Source organism: Schistocerca serialis, chromosome 1, assembly GCF_023864345.2.
Source record: "Schistocerca serialis cubense isolate TAMUIC-IGC-003099 chromosome 1, iqSchSeri2.2, whole genome shotgun sequence".
Classification (NCBI taxonomy): domain Eukaryota; kingdom Metazoa; phylum Arthropoda; class Insecta; order Orthoptera; family Acrididae; genus Schistocerca; species Schistocerca serialis.
The window spans coordinates 467,925,492-467,943,970 of NC_064638.1; positions in this window are offsets into that span (position 1 = coordinate 467,925,492).

An 18,479-nucleotide genomic window follows, 5' to 3' on the forward strand; every position below is an offset into this window, starting at 1 on the left:
AGCCATGCCCTAGGTGCAATGTTGAGAGGGTTGGAAGCGAGGCTCAGAAGGCCAAGGCGCCAGCAGATGGAGCAGGGTCCGTGGTTGCAAGGTATGGAGGAGTTTGGCCAAATCAGCGTGGTGCGATAAGTGCTCCGGAATAATGACTGCTTTTGTCAACAGAAGTTTAAATGTCCTAACCAGTCGTTCAGATGTACCATTGGAGGACAGGTGGAACAGAGGCGTGCTGATCTTTGATACTGTTAGCCTTACTGAAAGCTTGGAATGAGGCTACCATGAACTGGGGCCATTATTGGAGACGAAGGAAATAGGCATTCCTTCGATGGTGAGAACATGATACAAGGCTGTGAATGGTTTAAATGACTCTGAGCACTATGGGACTTAAAATCCGAGGTCATCAGTCCCCTAGACTTGGATCTACTTAAACCTAAGTAACCTAAGGACATCACACACATCCATGCCCAAGGCAGAATTCTAACCTGCGACCATAGAAGCAGTGTGGTTTAGGACCGAAGCGCCTAGAACCGCTCGGTCTCAGCGGCCGGTCGTGAATGTCGCGTCAGTGGTGGTGGATACCATGTGCACCACATAAGGAGTATGCATCCACAATGAGTAACCACATCGATCCCAAGAAGGGGCCCACCAAATCGAGATGGGTTCGGTCCCACAGTCAGTGAGGTATGGGCCAGGATCCAACAGATTGCGAAGTGCTGTCCGCATGGCGAACAAATACCATGCACCCAAGGACCAAGCATTTGATGTCGCCATCGACTCTGGTCCAATACACATGCATGAGAGACAAAGCCTTCATACGGGACATTCCCCAGTGTCCATGGTAGGACCTGATGGGCGTCAGCCTCTGTAGCCAACAGAAGGACACCTGCCACAACTGAGAGCGCGTGTATCAGAGGTGCCGCCAAGGGCTAAACTCAACTTCCAACGCCGACTCAGATAGGTGGGCCAGCCATGGGTCCTGTAGTGGAGAACCTCCCATAGAATGGAGTCCCAGGATGTGCAGCTGTGGTGGGAAAACATATCAGTGTGAAAGCAGAGGACTTTCTGCTGGGGATCAGAGCCTGAGGAGAGATTTGACAAGGCATCTGCGTTGGAGGGTTGAGTGGGGCCCCTATATTGGATAGCGTAAGTGTAATGGCATAAGAACAGCGCCGAGAACTAGAGACATTGAGCAGCTGTCTCTGGGAGGCATGTGTTTGGGCTGAATAGGGTAACCAAGGCCTGTGATCAGTGAGGAAAATGAACCTTCTCCCAAACAGGTGGCAAACAGACTCGCCAAGGTCTCTTTCTCATTCTGAAAATAGTTGCTCTGTGCTGGGGATAGTGTTTTGGATGCATACACAAAGGACTGTTGTGAGCCATCCTCATTCTTGTGAGCCTGGACTGCCCCAATACCACAGGCCAAGGCATCAGCCACCGAAACCGAGGGCAGTCCAAAGAGAAGGGATTCAGGCATTAACTGGACTTAAATATAGTTTTCAAGCAGGGAAAAGCTTGATAACAGGTAGGAGCCCAGCTGAAAGGCACCCACTTGCGATGCAAGCGACAGAGAGTCTATGCAACGTCAGCAGTCAGGGGTAAACACTTTATGTAGTAGTTAACCTGAAGGTCAGATAAATCCTTGTGGAGGGGAAGGGCGTTGATGGTCATGACATAGTGATCTGATGGATGAATGCCGTCTTTACTGAGCCAGTGCCCCAGTTATTCGACTTCCGGTTGAAAGAAACTACACTTGTCCAGTCGACAACGTGTTTGCAAATGCTAGTGGCGTGTATGGCTGGTGATCAAGACGTCATCGATATAATTAACAAAAGCTGGAAGGGGCTGTGTGAGCTGCTGGAGGTGCCCCTGGAAAATGGCCGGTGTCAAAGAAATACCTAATGGAAGGCTTTTTTATTTGTGTAATCCGAAGGGCATGTTGATGACAATGATGTTCTGTGATTCCTCATCTAAAGGTAATTTGTGTAAGCCTCCACCAGGTCGATCTTAGATAAGTAATCGCCATACACAAGTTTATCTGTGGGGCTTCCTGCCGGGGAAAGGGTTAAGTTTCAACTAGGGGCTGGTCATTGTAACTCTGAAATCCCCATATACACGAAGAGAGCCATTAGGTTTCCTGATCACGACTAATGGGGCCGCATAAGTGCTCACTTTCACAGGCTCGATAAAGCCAGCAGTCTATAGTGGATAGAGTTCACGCTTGATTGCCTAATGTAAGGCACTGGAATGGGTTGAGCTTGGAATAACCACAGCTGAGCATCTGGCAGGACAGCGATGTGCACATGGAAGTGCGAAGCACACCCGAAATCAGACTGACACAAAGATGCATAGGCCAAGCACAATTCGTAGAGGTCCTGGAACAGGACGACAGGGGAAACGAGCTTAATCTTGTCGTAAATAGAAAAGCCGAAGTATTGAGTCCAAAAATGTCGAGGGACGGGTCAAGAGCCATAGAATGTGCTTATAGGCAGCCCCAGATGTTCCCACAGAGGGAGGATAGAACCGTCACCATACGTGACCAATCGCTGGGACGTGGGAGACAGCTCTGGTGAACACAGGGCTGTATACATCGCCAGATTGATCAAGGATACGGAGGCCCCCATATCGACCTGGAATCGAACGTTCACGTTAAAAACGTGGATCATGAGAACAACTTCCATGTCAGTGGGGTATGCAGTGACACAACTGATGGCAGCATGTGCACGGTATCCTGATGCCCTGTGGGTGAGGTGGGGACCAGGTTGAGCAGCTGTGACAGTTTGGTGATGGTCATATTTCTGACAGTGTGTGCATGTCTTAAAGTGGTAGGGACAATCTGTGCGAGAGTGGGGGGAAACGAACTGCAGGCTAGACGGAAGTAAGCCATGTGACCACTGACGAGGAGTGACTGATGGCTCTGAAGCCATAGAGATGGCAGACAAGGAGGAGCCCGATGATGTTTCACTCTGTGGGCTGTACCATGCTGATGGCGCAAAGGAGGCGCCCGCGGGGAGGTCTATACCGCTGCCACCTGTGGGCTCGCCATGAGACGCTCATTCGCCGCTGGTGCGATTTCAAAGGAGTGGGCCATGCGCAAAACGTCTTCCAGCGAGGGGTTATCAAGTTTCAATGCAGCCATGCAGACCTCTGGATAGGGTGCCTGTTGAACAATGACATCACGATTCAATGAGTCTGCATACGACGCCTTACAACACAGATTGGTGCCAGCGAAGTCGCATTTGTGGTGGAGAACCTGCAAGTCCATGACCCAAGAACAGTATGACTGACAGGACTGTTTATGGTATAGGTGGATGTCAAGCCGAGACACCACGACATGTGATCACTGGGAATAGTAATTAGCTGGCAGCACACTTATCTCGTTACAGGAGACAGCCATGGGGTCTGACAATGGTGCCTACTTAAAGAGCAGAAGAATGAGTCTGGTAATGCTCAGGACAAGAATAACGACCGCTGTAAGGAGACCTCTATGACCTGAAACGCTGTGAAATGTTGTTTCAGACGATTCAAATACGTTTCCCACTCTCCCTTAGCATTGTTAAAGGGCAGAAACGATGGCGGACGTAGAGTAGCATCAGAAACCAGGACACCCAGGAGATGGTGTGGTAGGGCATCCTGAGCCGTGACTTGGTCAGCCATCAACTGCAAGTATTGTTGTAAGAGATTTAACTAGCGCTGCTGCTGCTGCTGCAGGAGCCGCTGAGACAGGCTAACTTAGCCTCCATGCTACCGAGCCATTAACCCCATTGCTAAGATTGTACCCACGAGTGACCAGAGAGTGGTGCACAGCGGAGAATGGAGACATGAATCAGTCACACGGGGGAGCCTTTGGAGCTATCACTAATAATGGACGGGACTGAAGAACAATTGGGGGACGACAGACTTGACGACCGAGAAGGACACAACACAACACATGCAAGCAATAACTGAGGTGATATGTAGGGTAAGACAACAACAATGCAAGAACCCTCCAATAATGACAGTACTTATAGCAACACACAGAACTGGAACACAGTATGGCCGAGATGAACACCTGACTACGGCAAGTACCAGACTGCCAGGGTAGCCTTTTTCTTTTCCTTTATTGTGATTACATTCCCTGCCCCATATGGGCTGGGGAGAGCTGTCAGCGGCACAAAATTTCGCTCTTCAGCCGAGTGACATGACGACTAAGATGAGAAAAAAATGTTACATATATAAGGCGATAAAAAAGGGGAACATAAAACAGAGTAATAGGAGATAATGGAGGTAAAAATACACTGACATGGAGAAGTTCATGTGGGGACAATTAAAAAAGTCGTCAAAGTTAAAAAACACAGTTGGCGATTCTTAAAACACAAAGTAGACACTGAAGGCACATGCACTGGTTAAAAGTCGGCCACAGTACTCAACACTCCAGAACAACACACTTAAAACCCACTTGGAGCTCACATGATGAAGAATAAAACTGCTAGGGGGGACCTGCCGAGGGAGAGGCCGGAGAGGATGGAAAAGGAGGGGAGAGCAAGGGGCAGCAGGGGAGGTGGCGGGATGAAGAGAGTAGGGGTGTCAGCAGGTACACTAAGAGGCTGGAAACTGGTGGAGCAAAAGATGAAGAGGGAAGACAAGGCGGGAGGGAGTGCAGAGACACTGAAGGGGAGCACAAAGAGGGAGGGGGAGTAGGAGGGGAAGCCGCTCAGGAAAAGGGAGGGGGAGAGGAGGGAGCCCTGAGGAGGAGGCAGGACGATGGGGTTAGAGTTGGTAGGAAGATGTCATGGCGAAACTCATCATCTGGGAGGGGTGGATGGTGGAAGTTGCATTGGAAAGGAGGTGGAGGGTGTGGAGATGGTGTGGAGAGCCTGCGGCAACGGGCTGGTGGGGGGGGGGGGGGCAGGGGAGAGGAAGGGAGACACGAGGGAGTGAGGGGGATCACGGCGGCAGACAATAGAAAGTGTGCGGATGTGTTCAAGGAAACGGAGAAGGTGGGGCAAGATGGCCGGGGTAGCACTGCGCAGCCACCTAAATACCTGAGCGCGGGAAACGCGATTGCCCGCGGACTTCACGTGGTACGGAGAGTACTGCACTCCAATGGCGAGGCTCGCGGCAGAGAGGCGTGGCGGAGCACGGAGACTCCTAGTGGGTACCGAGGTCCATACCCTGTGGCAAACATTCAACTTTTCCGCCATCCGACACCAGAAGTACAAGATGAAAACAATAGCACCTTTAAATTTGAAAGGAAATCTTGATAAAGGCCAAGGCTTACACTAACAGTTAGGCTGAACTGGGCAGACACTTAAATGAGAGGCTAAGCAGAGCACCACGTTTAGCTATCAATGTCAAGAAAAGCTGACAGCAAGAGAGACCAAAAAAAAATGGCAGTACGTTCAATCCAAGCGGTAATGAATTTGGACTGCACATTCACATCAGGGGTTCTCCAAACGGTTAGGCGATGTTAAGCAGCTTAAAAATACCCGCTCACCATATAATAAACCCTAGTGTGATGTTAGGACACACAAATGCCAGCGTACGTGCAAGTGGCCGCCGTGGTGGTCACCAGTGCAAGGAAAAGGCACAGTTGACAGAAAGAGAACCATGGTAGAAAACGGCTGAAAACTCCACTGGAAAGGCGCGAGCACCCCAAGCCCCATCGAGGAACATCATCTCGTATACACAAGACCGTGTCCCTCACGTCATACATCAGTAACGGACTCTGTACATGCCACAATCGGCGTCTCGCAGCTCGAACCAGCAATCACCATCGCAGGCGCAGCCCCTTTAGCCATTATCCGAATGCCACCATTTTTTTTTTGTCATCAATCTACTGGCAGGTTTCATGTGGCCCGTCACGAATTCCTTTCCTGTGCTAACCTCTTCATCTCAGAGTAGCACTTGCAACCTACGTCCTCAATTATTTGCTTGACGTATTCCAGTCTCTGTCTTCCTCTACAGTTTTTGCCCTCTACAGCTCCCTCTAGTACCATGGAAGTCATTCCCTCATATCTTATCAGATGTCCTATCATCCTGTCCCTTCTCCTTATCAGTGTTTTCCACATATTCCTTTCCTCTCCGATTCTGCGTAGAACCTCCTTATTCCTTACCTTATCAGTCCACCTAATTTTCAACATTCGTCTATAGCACCACATCTCAAATGCTTCGATTCTCTTCTGTTCCGGTTTTCCCACAGTCCATGTTTCACTACCATACAATGCTGTACTCCAGACGTACATCCTCAGAAATTTCTTCCTCAAATTAATGCCGGTATTTGATATTAGTAGACTTCTCTTGGCCAGAAATACCTTTTTTGCCATAGCGAGTCTGCTTTTGATGTCCTCCTTGCTCCGACCGTCATTGGTTATTTTACTGCCTAGGCAGCAGAATTTCTTAACTTCATTGACTTCGTGACCATCAATCCTGATGTTAAGTTTCTCGCTGTTCTCATTTCTACTACTTCTCATTACCTTCGTCTTTCTCCGATTTACTCTCAAACTATACTGTTTACTCATTAGACTGTTCATTCCGTTCAGCAGATCATTTAATTCTTCTTCACTTTCACTCAGGATAGCAATGTCATCAGCGAATCGTATCATTGATATCCTTTCACCTTGTATTTTAATTCCACTCCTGAACCTTTCTTTTATTTCCATCATTGCTTCCTCGATGTACAGATTGAAGAGTAGGGGCGAAAGGATACAGCCTTGTCTTACACCCTTCTTAATACTAGCACTTCGTTCTTGATCGTCCACTCTTATTATTCCCTCTTGATTGTTGTACATATTGTATATGACCCGTCTCTCCCTATAGCTTACCCCTACTTTTTTCAGAATCTCGAACAGCTTGCACCATTTTATATTGTCGAACGCTTTTTCCAGGTCAACAAATCCTATGAAAGTGTCTTGATTTTTCTTTAGCCTTGCTTCCATTATTAGCCGTAACGTCAGAATTGCCTCTCTCGTCCCTTTACTTTTCCTAAAGCCAAACTAACCGTCACCTAGCGCATTCTCTATTTTATTTTCCAGTCTTCTGTATAATGTTCTTGTAAGCAGTTTCGATGCATGAGCTGTTAAGCTGATTGTGCGATAATTCTCGCACTTGTCAGCTCTTGCCGTCTTCGGAATTGTGCGGATGATGCTTTTCCGAGAGTCAGATGGTATGACGCCAGACCCATATATTCTACACACCAACGTGAACAGTCGTTTTGTTGCCACTTCCCCCAATGATTTTAGAAATTCTGATGGAATGTTATCTATCCCTTCTGCCTTATTTGACCGTAAGTCCTCCAAAGCTCTTTTAAATTCCGATTCTAATACTGGATCCCCTATCTCTTCTAAATCGACTCCTGCTTCTTCTTCTATCACATCAGACAAATCTTCGCTCTCATAGAGGCTTTCAATGTATTCTTTCCACCTGTCTGCTCTCTCCACTGCATTTAACAGAGGAATTCCCGTTGCACTCTTAATGTTACCACCGTTGCTTTTAATGTCACCAAAGGTTGTTTTGACTTTCCTGTGTGCTGAGTCTGTCCTTCCATACCTCCTGGCATTTCCACCCACTTCCGCCTTTTTGAGCAAGGATCGCATTAAAAGAAGTGACGCAACTGTCTGATGTGGCACGGCTCACTGTTATTTCTGTTACCAATAGTATTGTTATTAGTAGTAATTCTATCATTATCTCAAGTTCCAAGCCAGTAACTTGAAATGGCGTTCGACATCAACAGAATACGTTTTAGCTTTAATTAATACCGTTGTCATTATTATTTGTAAGATTTTGATCATTACCATTATGTAACTGAACTACGTTGGAAAAAGATTTCATGTAAAACGCTGGCCCATCGTAACAAATAGCATTAGGTCTTTTGTTGATCAGAATAAATAAATCCGTACATCTGCATATAGTAGAAAAATGTTTGTATGTGTGTGTGTTTTCCTTATAGGGTGTGTGTCTGTATGTGTTTTGCACATCTCCTCCTAAAGTACTAGATCTATTTCACCCAAACATGATGCCCATTACTGTCAGGCAACAATCATTGTTGGGGTAAGAACAACCTTCGTGCTATAGTTAGGAAGATATGATGACATAAACAATGAGATGTGTGATAAAGCTGTTGCATTGTGCATGATACTTAAATGTGTTACTTTTCTGCCACAAAGTCTATTGGCAACAGGTTTTGCAGACGTAGCCTCAAATCAAAATGGCTCTGAGCACAATGAGACTTAACTCCTAAGGTCATCAGTCCCCTAGAACTTAGAACTAATTAAACGTAACTTACCTAAGGACATCACACACATCCATGCCTGAGGCAAGATTCGAACCTGCGACCGTAGCGGTCACGCGGTTCCAGACTGTAGCGCCTAGAACCGCTCGGCCACCCCGATCGGCAGACGTCGCCTCACATTCTGCTGTACCTAGAAAATTATATCGTTGGACGACGCGTAGGTGAAGAAATGTGACGTCATAAACACTGACATTCGTGAAAAATTCCGTACCATGCGTGAAGTTTTAATACACTTATTCTTCATTAATCACACGCTCCTACAGTCGAGGCAACTTAAGGACTTTCCAGAAAACTGTCTGCGCTTTTGACAAATTTCAACTGCCAAGTGCAAACGTCTGTGGGAGACAACTATAGTCGTGTATAGGACTCGGAAGAGGCGTCTACAGAATTGCGCTGTAGACACGTGAGGCAGCTGCGCCCAGCGTACAGAGTATATGCGGGATAGTGTGCCTACACGTCTATGCATTATGCATACAGTATTTCTTTGTCCGACTGTTGCATGATTCCAAGGATGTTTTCACGAATACACGGAAATCTGATATTTCGATATTACGCTAGAAACACAGTTCATTTTTTGTCTTCGTCGCTACCGAGTGAGGTGGCGCAGTGGTTAGCACACTGGACTCGCATTCGGGAGGACGACGGGTCAATCCCGTCTCCGGCCATCCTGATTTAGGTTTTCCGTGATTTCCCTAAATCGTTTCAGGCAAATGCCGGGATGGTTCCTTTGAAAGGGCACGGCCGATTTCCCTCCCCATCCTTCCCTAACCCGAGCTTGCGCTCCGTCTCTAATGACCTCGTTGTCGATGGGACGTTAAACACCACTAACCTAACTTTTTCGTCGCTAATAGAAAAGCGACAAAATGAATGCCCGAGCAATGCCGGTTTTATCAGCTACTAATTCAATAAAATCTCTTCTTAATGCTGCATACGATGTTTCCCACTGTCTTTTATTCCCCAAGCGCTTCGTTGTTACTTACGTACATTGTATTTCAATGAAATGAGACTCCTACAGAGGAATACATAGATTATTACGAGTATCTTTTGAAAGCTAATTGCGTTCACGAAACGTTATTGGAAAGCAAGTGGATGACAAATCACTGCATCTGATTTTCCCGTTGCGTACCTTCATAACAGAGTACTACGACGGGCAAGGGAAAACTGGGTATGGGTTACCAGCAAGTTATACGGAATGAGCTATTAGAAAACTTCGTCCACCACATAGCCCGCAAGTCCACTGCCGTTAAGCATCCAGCTTTAGGGAAAACTTCCGAAGTTTACTGCGTAATTAAAGTGACTAGAATAATACCAACAGCAGCAGAAAATGGTATAACTGGAGTAGGATTCGTTATGAATGGGAAGGTAGGGCAAAGAGTGTGTTACTGTGAACAGATCAGTGATAGGGTTGTTCTTATCAGAATCGACAGCAAACCAACACCGACAACAACGGTCAGATATATATGCCGACTTCGCAAAGCTGAAGATGAAGAGATGGAGTATGAGGATATTGAAAGGGTAATATAGTACATAAAGGAAGATGAAAATGTAGTAGTCATAGGAGACTGGAATGCAGTTGTAAGGAAAGGAGTAGAAGAAATGGTTACAGGAGGATATGGGTTTGGGGCAATGAATGAGAGAGGAGAAAGGCTAACTGAGTTCTGTAACAAGTTTCCATTAGTAATAGCGAACACTCTGTTCAGGATTTACAAGAGGAGGAAGTATACTTGGAAAAGGCCGGGTGATACGATAATATTTGAATTAGATTACATCATGGTCAAACAGAGATTGCGAAATCAGATACTGGATTGTAAGGCGCACCCAGGAGCAGATAGACTCAGATCACAATATAGTAGTGATGAAGAGTAAATTGAAGTTTAAGACATTTGTCAGGAAGAATCAATACCAAAAGTAGTCGGATACGGATGTACTAAGGAATGACGAGATACTGTTGAAGTTCTCTAAGGCTACAGATGCAGCAACAAAGAATAGCTCAGCAGCCAGTACAGTTGAAGAGGAATGGAATTCTCTAAAAATGGCTGTAATGGAATTTGGGAAGGAAAATATAGGTTCAAAGAAGGTAACTGCTGAGCAATCATGGGTAACAGAACAAATATTTCAAGTGATTGATGAAATGAGGAAAAATGTACCAGGAAACTCAGGAATAGAGAAATACAAGCCGCTGCGGAATGAAATAAATAGAAAGTGCAGGGAAGGTAAGACGAAATGGCTGCAGGAAAAATGTGAAAACATCGAAAAAGAAAAGATTGTCGGAAGGACAGATTTAGTATACAGGAAAGTCAAAACAACCTTCGGTGGCATTAAAAGCAAGGGTGATAACGTTAAGAGTGCAACGGGAATTCCACTGCTAAATGTAGAGGAGAGAGTGGATAGGTGGAAACCATACATTGAAAGCCTCTATGAGGGGGAAGATTTGTCTGATATGATAGAAGAAACAGGAGTCGATTTAGAAGAGAGAGGTGAGCTGTGATACTGCTCCAGTTAAGTGATAGAGAAACCAAATTTCAACTTAACCACAGCTACTCAAAGGAGATAGGAAGCTAGGGATCTTTGCTGATGGAAAAACTCGTGGTTGGTACATAATTTTAATTTCAGCTACAGGTCAAATTTCATTATTACATAATCACAAATAAGACTAAAGGTATCTAAATGTAATTCGGACCTTTGTCCTTTTACTGCCTTTAACAACTGCCTTTACCCAAAAAAATTATGTGATTGGATCACGAATTAATATATCAAACAGTATTTTAAAAACAATAATTAGATCTGATTGCAAAAGAATCACAGACAGTCACTACACTAAGCAGACTATTGAGTTCATTGCTTTCATAACCAAAATTTACACTACAATAATGATTCAGCTTTAGTTACTTAAGAAAAGATCTTGTCCGTCCCGGTGGACAGGCCGGATACTAAACTAAAAGATGGAAACGCGGCTTATACACGGTAGTACTCGGAAAAAACGAGTAGAAAGCAACCGCCAAGCCATTTCGAAGATGATCAGGCTGCAAGCCAGGACAGAAAACACGCCGAACACACACACATGATCTCAGCCTGTCCGCCAGGGCGACAAACCTCAGCTGCCCCACATACCAGACCATTTCTGTAAAAGCAAATAATTCACGTGGTAGACAAATGCAACTGAGACACTTACCAAATATAAGAACAACTGAAATCACACTGACATGAAAAAAGCTTTGGCCTTCACGTTAAAAGAAAGCCTGAAACCAAAACTGGGGGAAGAGCACACTAATTAACATACTGCATCAAATTAACACTGGAAGAAACCTTTAAAACAAGCAGTTAAACTCTAGACTTCGCAAGTTCAGTATAACACTTGACTGATCTCCGGCAGATACAATATGCCACCACTAGTTCCACAAATCTTCACAGGTTAACAGCAGAATATGAATCATACGTAACTTAATGCTTCCAGTTTCGCGATGAGGGGATGTCCAGTATTAGATGACGGACCCGCCACCGTTTCGCACGCAAACGTGGCAACTAATCAGCACAGTACACCAGGCGCGCGGCGAAACGGCAAGGACGGCGAGGACGGCAAGGTCCATACACAGCGGATAGAGACGAGTGCCTGCTTTCAGAACATGTTGCCTCGTTGATCGCCGACCGGAGAGAGCCTCCCCCCACCCCGGCCACACGCCAAGCCAGAAAACCAAAGCGGAACTGTCAGAAATACAAGAGCAACGACACAAGTGGAGCAGCGACGCAAGTGGAGCAAAACTACCGCCAGTCGCCAGGGCTCAAACTCGCCCTCCTATCCGAGAACCACCCGCCGGAGGGGCTAACGCCAAGCAAATCTCACGCCAACTTAAGGGGAACCGGAACGATGAAAATGACAAAATTATATTTTTGTTTTTTTTTCATTATAAAATTATTTGGACTTTTCTGAATAAATCAAATTTCACCCTTCTAAGTGAATTCTAAGTGTGTTTTTTATCGCTGCAAATTTGACGCACCGCGTAAACGGTGTGTCACCTCTGACGGCCCCGCTCGCTGGTTTCAAGCGAGAGCACCAGCAGCAGCGAGTACTGTTTGTATAAAGCGTTTATTTTGCATTTTGTTTACGACCTTCCACTAAGGAAGGGATTCTATTTGTGTTTATCTGCTCTGCATAGTAACTAACAGTTCTTGATAAAACTTTACGTAGTTTTCGTGTTAGATTTCTTAGTGTTTTCTTGATCGTTTAGAACAGAAAGCGCCCTAAAACCGTCTTTTGTTTGTTTCGCGGCCGTTAGCCACTAGTCACTTGAATCAGCAGTTGTCTTGTGACAGCCAGAGCGATAGCACCAGCAGCAGCGAGTACTGTTTGTATAAAGCGTTTTTGTACTTATTTGCTGCGCTTAGCTTTCAAATAGTTTTTCTGGGAAAACCTAGCGTAGTTTTCGCGTCTCGTATTTCAGTGAGTGTTTCTTGATTATCAGAGTAGCTCATCAGAAGATTATCTTGGGAATTTGTCACCGTATAGAGTAGGGTAAACATAGTCATGTGTAGGGACTGTGGTTGTTGTGAGCGGACGCAAGGAGAATTGGCCACTCTTCGGGGGCAGGTGGAGGCTTTGTCTGTTAGGCTCATCGAGCTCGAGGCGCAGGCGTCGGCTCGTAGTGGCGTTGGGGCAACTGTGGTGAGACCTATGCCTACTTCGGTGGCCTTGGAATCACATGGAACCCCTGATGTCGCTGTGTCTTCCGGCAGTGAGCATCTTACCGGTCAGCCATCACTCCAGGGTGAATGGCGGACAGTGGTGGGCTCGCGCGTGCCTGGCCGAAAGGCGAAGGTGGGATCTGGCCGCGTGGCAGCTGCCTTACCCCTTTCCAACAGGTACGGGGTGCTTCCTAGTGGTGATGACATCGTTTCCGATCAACCACAGGATGCCTCGCCTGTTGGGCCAGTGGCCGATACTCCGGCAAGGTCCCGACAGTCACAGAGGGCGGGCCTATTAGTTATAGGGAGCTCCAACGTTAGGCGGGTTATGGAGCCCCTCAGGAAAATAGCGGGTAGGTCGGGGAAGAATGCCAGTGTGCACTCGGTGTGACATTATCCTGACTGCCTTGTCCGAGAATTACTTCGAGCAGATAGTTAGAGAACCAACTCGTGAAGCTAACGTTTTAGACCTCATAGCAACAAATAGACCGGAACTTTTCGACTCCGTGAATGTAGAAGAGGGTATCAGTGATCATAAGTCAGTGGTTGCATCAATGACTACAAGTGTAATAAGAAATGCCAAGAAAGGAAGGAAAATATATTTGCTTAACAAGAGTGATAGGGCACAAATCGCAGAATATCTGAGTGACCACCATCAAACGTTCATTTCTGAGGAAGAGGATGTGGAACAAAAATGGAAAAAATTCAGAAACATCGTCCAGTACGCCTTAGATAAGTTCGTACCGACTAAGGTCCAAAGCGAGGGGAAAGATCCACCGTGGTATAACAATCATGTACGAAAGGTACTACGGAAACAAAGAAAGCTTCATCATAGGTTTAAGAGTAGTCGAATCATAGCTGATAAGGAAAAGCTGAACGAAGCGAAAAAGAGCGTAAAGAGAGCAATGAGAGAAGCATTCAACGAATTCGAACATAAAACATTGGCAAACAATCTAAACAAGAACCCTAAAAAGTTTTGGTCATATGTAAAATCGGTAAGCGGATCTAAATCCCCTATTCAGTCACTCGTTGACCACGATGGCACCGAAACAGAGGACGACCGAAGAAAGGCAGAAATACTGAATTCAGTGTTCCGAAACTGTTTCACTGCGGAAAATCGTAACACGGTCCCTGACTTCAGCCGTCGCACGGACGACAAAATGGAAAATATTGAAATAAACGATATCGGAATTGAAAAACAACTGCTATCACTTAGTAGCGGAAAAGCATCCGGACCAGACGAGATACCCTTAAGATTCTACAGTGATTATGCTAAAGAACTTGCCCCCTTTCTATCAGCAATTTATCGTAGATCGCTGGAAGAACGTAAAGTACCTAGCGACTGGAAGAAAGCGCAGGTCGTTCCCATTTTCAAGAAGGGTCATAAATCAGATGCGAATAATTATAGGCCTATTTCGCTTACGTCAATCTGTTGTAGAATAATGGAACATGTTTTGTGTTCTCGTATTATGACGTTCTTAGATAATACAAATCTCCTTCATCATAACCAACATAGATTCCGCAAACAGAGATCATGTGAAACTCAGCTCGCCCTATCTGCCCAAGAAATTCACAGTGCCGTAGACACTGGCGAGCAGATTGATGCCGTATTCCTGGACTTCAGGAAGGCATTTGATACGGTTCCGCACTTACGTTTAGTGAAAAAAATACGAGCTTACGGAATATCGGACCAGGTTTGTGATTGGATTCAGGATTTCCTAGAAGAAAGAACACAACATGTCATTCTTAACGGTTCAAAATCTGCAGATGTAGAGGTAATTTCGGGAGTACCGCAGGGAAGCGTGATAGGACCTTTATTGTTTACAATATACATAAATGACTTAGTTGACAACATCGGTAGCTCCGTGAGGCTATTTGCAGATGACACGGTTGTCTACAAGAAAGTAGCAACATCAGAAGACTCGTACGTACTCCAGGAGGACCTGCAGAGGATTAATGCATGGTGCGACAGCTGGCAGCTTTCCCTAAACGTAGATAAATGTAATATAATGCGCATACATAGGGGCAGAAATCCATTCCAGTACGATTATGCCATAGGTGGTAAATCATTGGAAGCGGTAACGACCGTAAAATACTTAGGAGTTACTATCCGGAGCGATCTGAAGTGGAATGATCACATAAAACAAATAGTGGGAAAAGCAGGCGCCAGGTTGAGATTCATAGGAAGAATTCTAAGAAAATGTGACTCATCGACGAAAGAAGTAGCTTACAAAACGCTTGTTCGTCCGATTCTTGAGTATTGCTCATCAGTATGGGACCCTTACCAGGTTGGCTTAATAGAAGAGATAGACATGATCCAGCGAAAAGCAGCGCGATTCGTCATGGGGACATTTAGTCAGCGCGAGAGCGTTACGGAGATGCTGAACAAGCTCCAGTGGCGGACACTTCAAGAAAGGCGTTACGCAATACGGAGAGGTTTATTATCGAAATTACGAGAGAGCACATTCCGGGAAGAGATGGGCAACATATTACTACCGCCCACATATATCTCGCGTAATGATCACAACGAAAAGATCCGAGAAATTAGAGCAAATACGGAGACTTACAAGCAGTCGTTCTTCCCACGCACAATTCGTGAATGGAACAGGGAAGGGGGGATCAGATAGTGGTACAATAAGTACCCTCCGCCACACACCGTAAGGTGGCTCGCGGAGTATAGATGTAGATGTATCATTGCGGAATTAGACAGTGTTTTGTTTTCCAACGCTGTATGGCTTTATCTCTCTGACAAGTGACTGTTCATAACGGTAAACATCAGCGCTATATCGTGTGTGTTGACTTGTGAGGTTTCTTTTGTCTTGTTTAGCTGTTCAATTTTGCGTATTTGACAAATTTTGCTCGTACCTGTTTTACGTATTTGGTTTGGGATATCAGCAATAGAGTGTTTAAGAAAATGCACAATGAGTGAAAGAAAAAATATTTTGTTGTTTCGACGAGATATGCTGCTCAGACTGCTTCATCGACTATTCCAAATGAATGTGATAGAACTTCTTCCAGCAAGAAACTTTGTGAAAGCAAAGAAAAATTTGAAAACTATGAAAGTGACAGTAAAGCTGTGAATGAAATAATTAACATTTCCTTGCTCAGTAATATTTTGAAACATAACAGATTATGCCAAGTTTGCAAAGAAAGAGGACTGGAATTGAAAATACACTACTCGCCATTAAAATTCCTACATCAAGAAGAAATGCAGATCATAAACGGGTAGTCATTGGACAAATATATCATACCAGAACTGACATGTGATTACATTTTCACGCGATTTGGGTGCACAGATCCTGAGAAATCAGTACCCAGAACAACCACTTCTGGCCGTAATAACGGCCTTGATACGCCTGGGCATTGAGTCAAACAGAGCTTGAATGGCGTGTACAAGTACAGTTGCCCATGCAGCTTCAACACGGTACCACACTTCATCAAGAGTAGTGACTGACGTATTGTGACGAGCCAGTTGCTCGACCACCACTGACCAGACGTTTTCAGTTGGTTAGAGATCTGGAGAATGTGCTGGCCAAGGCAGTAGTCGAACATTTTCTGTATCCAGATAGGCCCGTACAAGACCTGCAACATGCAGTCATGCATTATCCTGCTGAAATGTACCGTTTTACAGGGATCGAATGAAGGGTAGAGCCACGGGTCGTAACACATCTGAAATGTAACGTCCACTGTTCATAGCGCCGTCAATGCGAACAAGAGGTGACCGAAACGCTTAACTAATGGTACCCCATACCATCATGCCGGGTGATACGCCATATGGCGATGACGAATACACCCTTCCAATGTGCGTTCACCGAGATGTCGCCAAACACGGATGCGACCATCATGATGCTGTAAACAGAGTCTGGACTCACCAGAAAAAAATACGTTTTGCCATTCGTGCACCCAGGTTCGTCGTTGAGTACGCCATCGGAGGAGCTCCTATCTGTAATGCAGCGTCAAGGGTAACCGCAGCCATGGTCTCCGAACTGATAGTCCATGCTGCTGCAAACGTTGTCGAACTGTTCGTGCAAATGGTTGTTGTCTCACAAACGTCCCCATCTGTTGACTGAGGGATCGAGACGTGGCTGTACGATCCGTTACAGCCATGCGGATAACATGTCTGTCATCTCGACTGCTAGTGATACGAGGCCGTTGGGATCCAGCACGGCGTTCCGTATTACCCTCCTGAACCCACCGATTCCATATTCTGCTAACAGTTATTGGATCTCAACCAACGCGAGCAGCAGTGTCGCGATACGATAAACCGCAATCGCGATAGGCTACAATCCGACCTTTATCAAAGTCTAAAACGTGATGGTACGGATTTCTCCTCCTCACACGAGGCATCACAACAACGTTTCACCAGGCAACGCCGGTCAGCTGCTGTTTGTGTATGAGAAATCGGTTGGAAACTCTCCTCATGTCAGCACGTTGCAGGTGTCGCCACCGGCGCCATCCTTGTGTGAATGCTCTGAAAAGCTAATCATTTGCATACCACAGCATCTTCTTCCTGTCGGTTAAATTTCGCGTCTGTAGCACATCGTGTTCGTGTTGTAGCAATTTTAATTGCCAGTAGTTCATTAAAAAACTTGGGGAGCCATTTCCCGTAACATTAAAATTTTCATCTTTGAGGAACATTTTCTCAAAAACTGCTAACAGTATATCAATGAAATTTGTACACAATATTGTTTACTTCTTTTCATTCATTTTTGTGACAAACTATAAAAATATATTGTATAGTTGAAGAGTTATAGAAGGAAAAGAGCAAAATTTTAGATCAAAAGTACGCATCTGTTTAAAAAAATTGTAAAACAAAAGCCAGTAAATATTTCTTAACATAGCATTATACGTTTGTAGAGAAATATTCACTGAACATATAGTCCAAATTTCAGAGCGATATGTTTAATGGGCTTAGAAAAAATGTTCCTTGTATATGATAATTTTAACATGGAGGAGATGAATCGTTTCAGCTCCCCTTATCCTGGCTCGAGTGTACTCTGGAAACCCTACCCGAGTTAAGCTGCTTTACCTGGAAATTCACTGGACTAAGAATCTTACAGATTCGTCATGGTTCACGATATCTCGGCTTAAGGTTACCCATTGCATCCTGACCCATGGGAGCGGCCAAACTGCGAACAAATAACAAATCGCCAGTTTTCCCCGAAAAGAGTTTTCGCGCTCTATTGTGCCTCTTTGCCTGCCGACTGTGCGATAAATATAGCCTATATTATTCCGAGCCCGCTGCCAATTTTTCCTCAAACCTTCAGGAGTGATCTATGCCGGCAACAAATCATTGATACTCCACAAGTTCGAGAGGGGAGAATTAACAGCCACGCGAACATTAACGTATTGGGTGCGACACCAGTGGCATCATGTCTCGCGGAATTAAATGCCTGAATAAGCGAGAGAAGACTCAAATCCCAACTACTCCGTCACTTAGAATGGTATATGGCCAAGGCTGCCTTTAAATCTCGGTTGACCCTATCCGCAAAGAATGCCTTCGGATAATATGGAAGAGTAGTAATATGTTTGATCG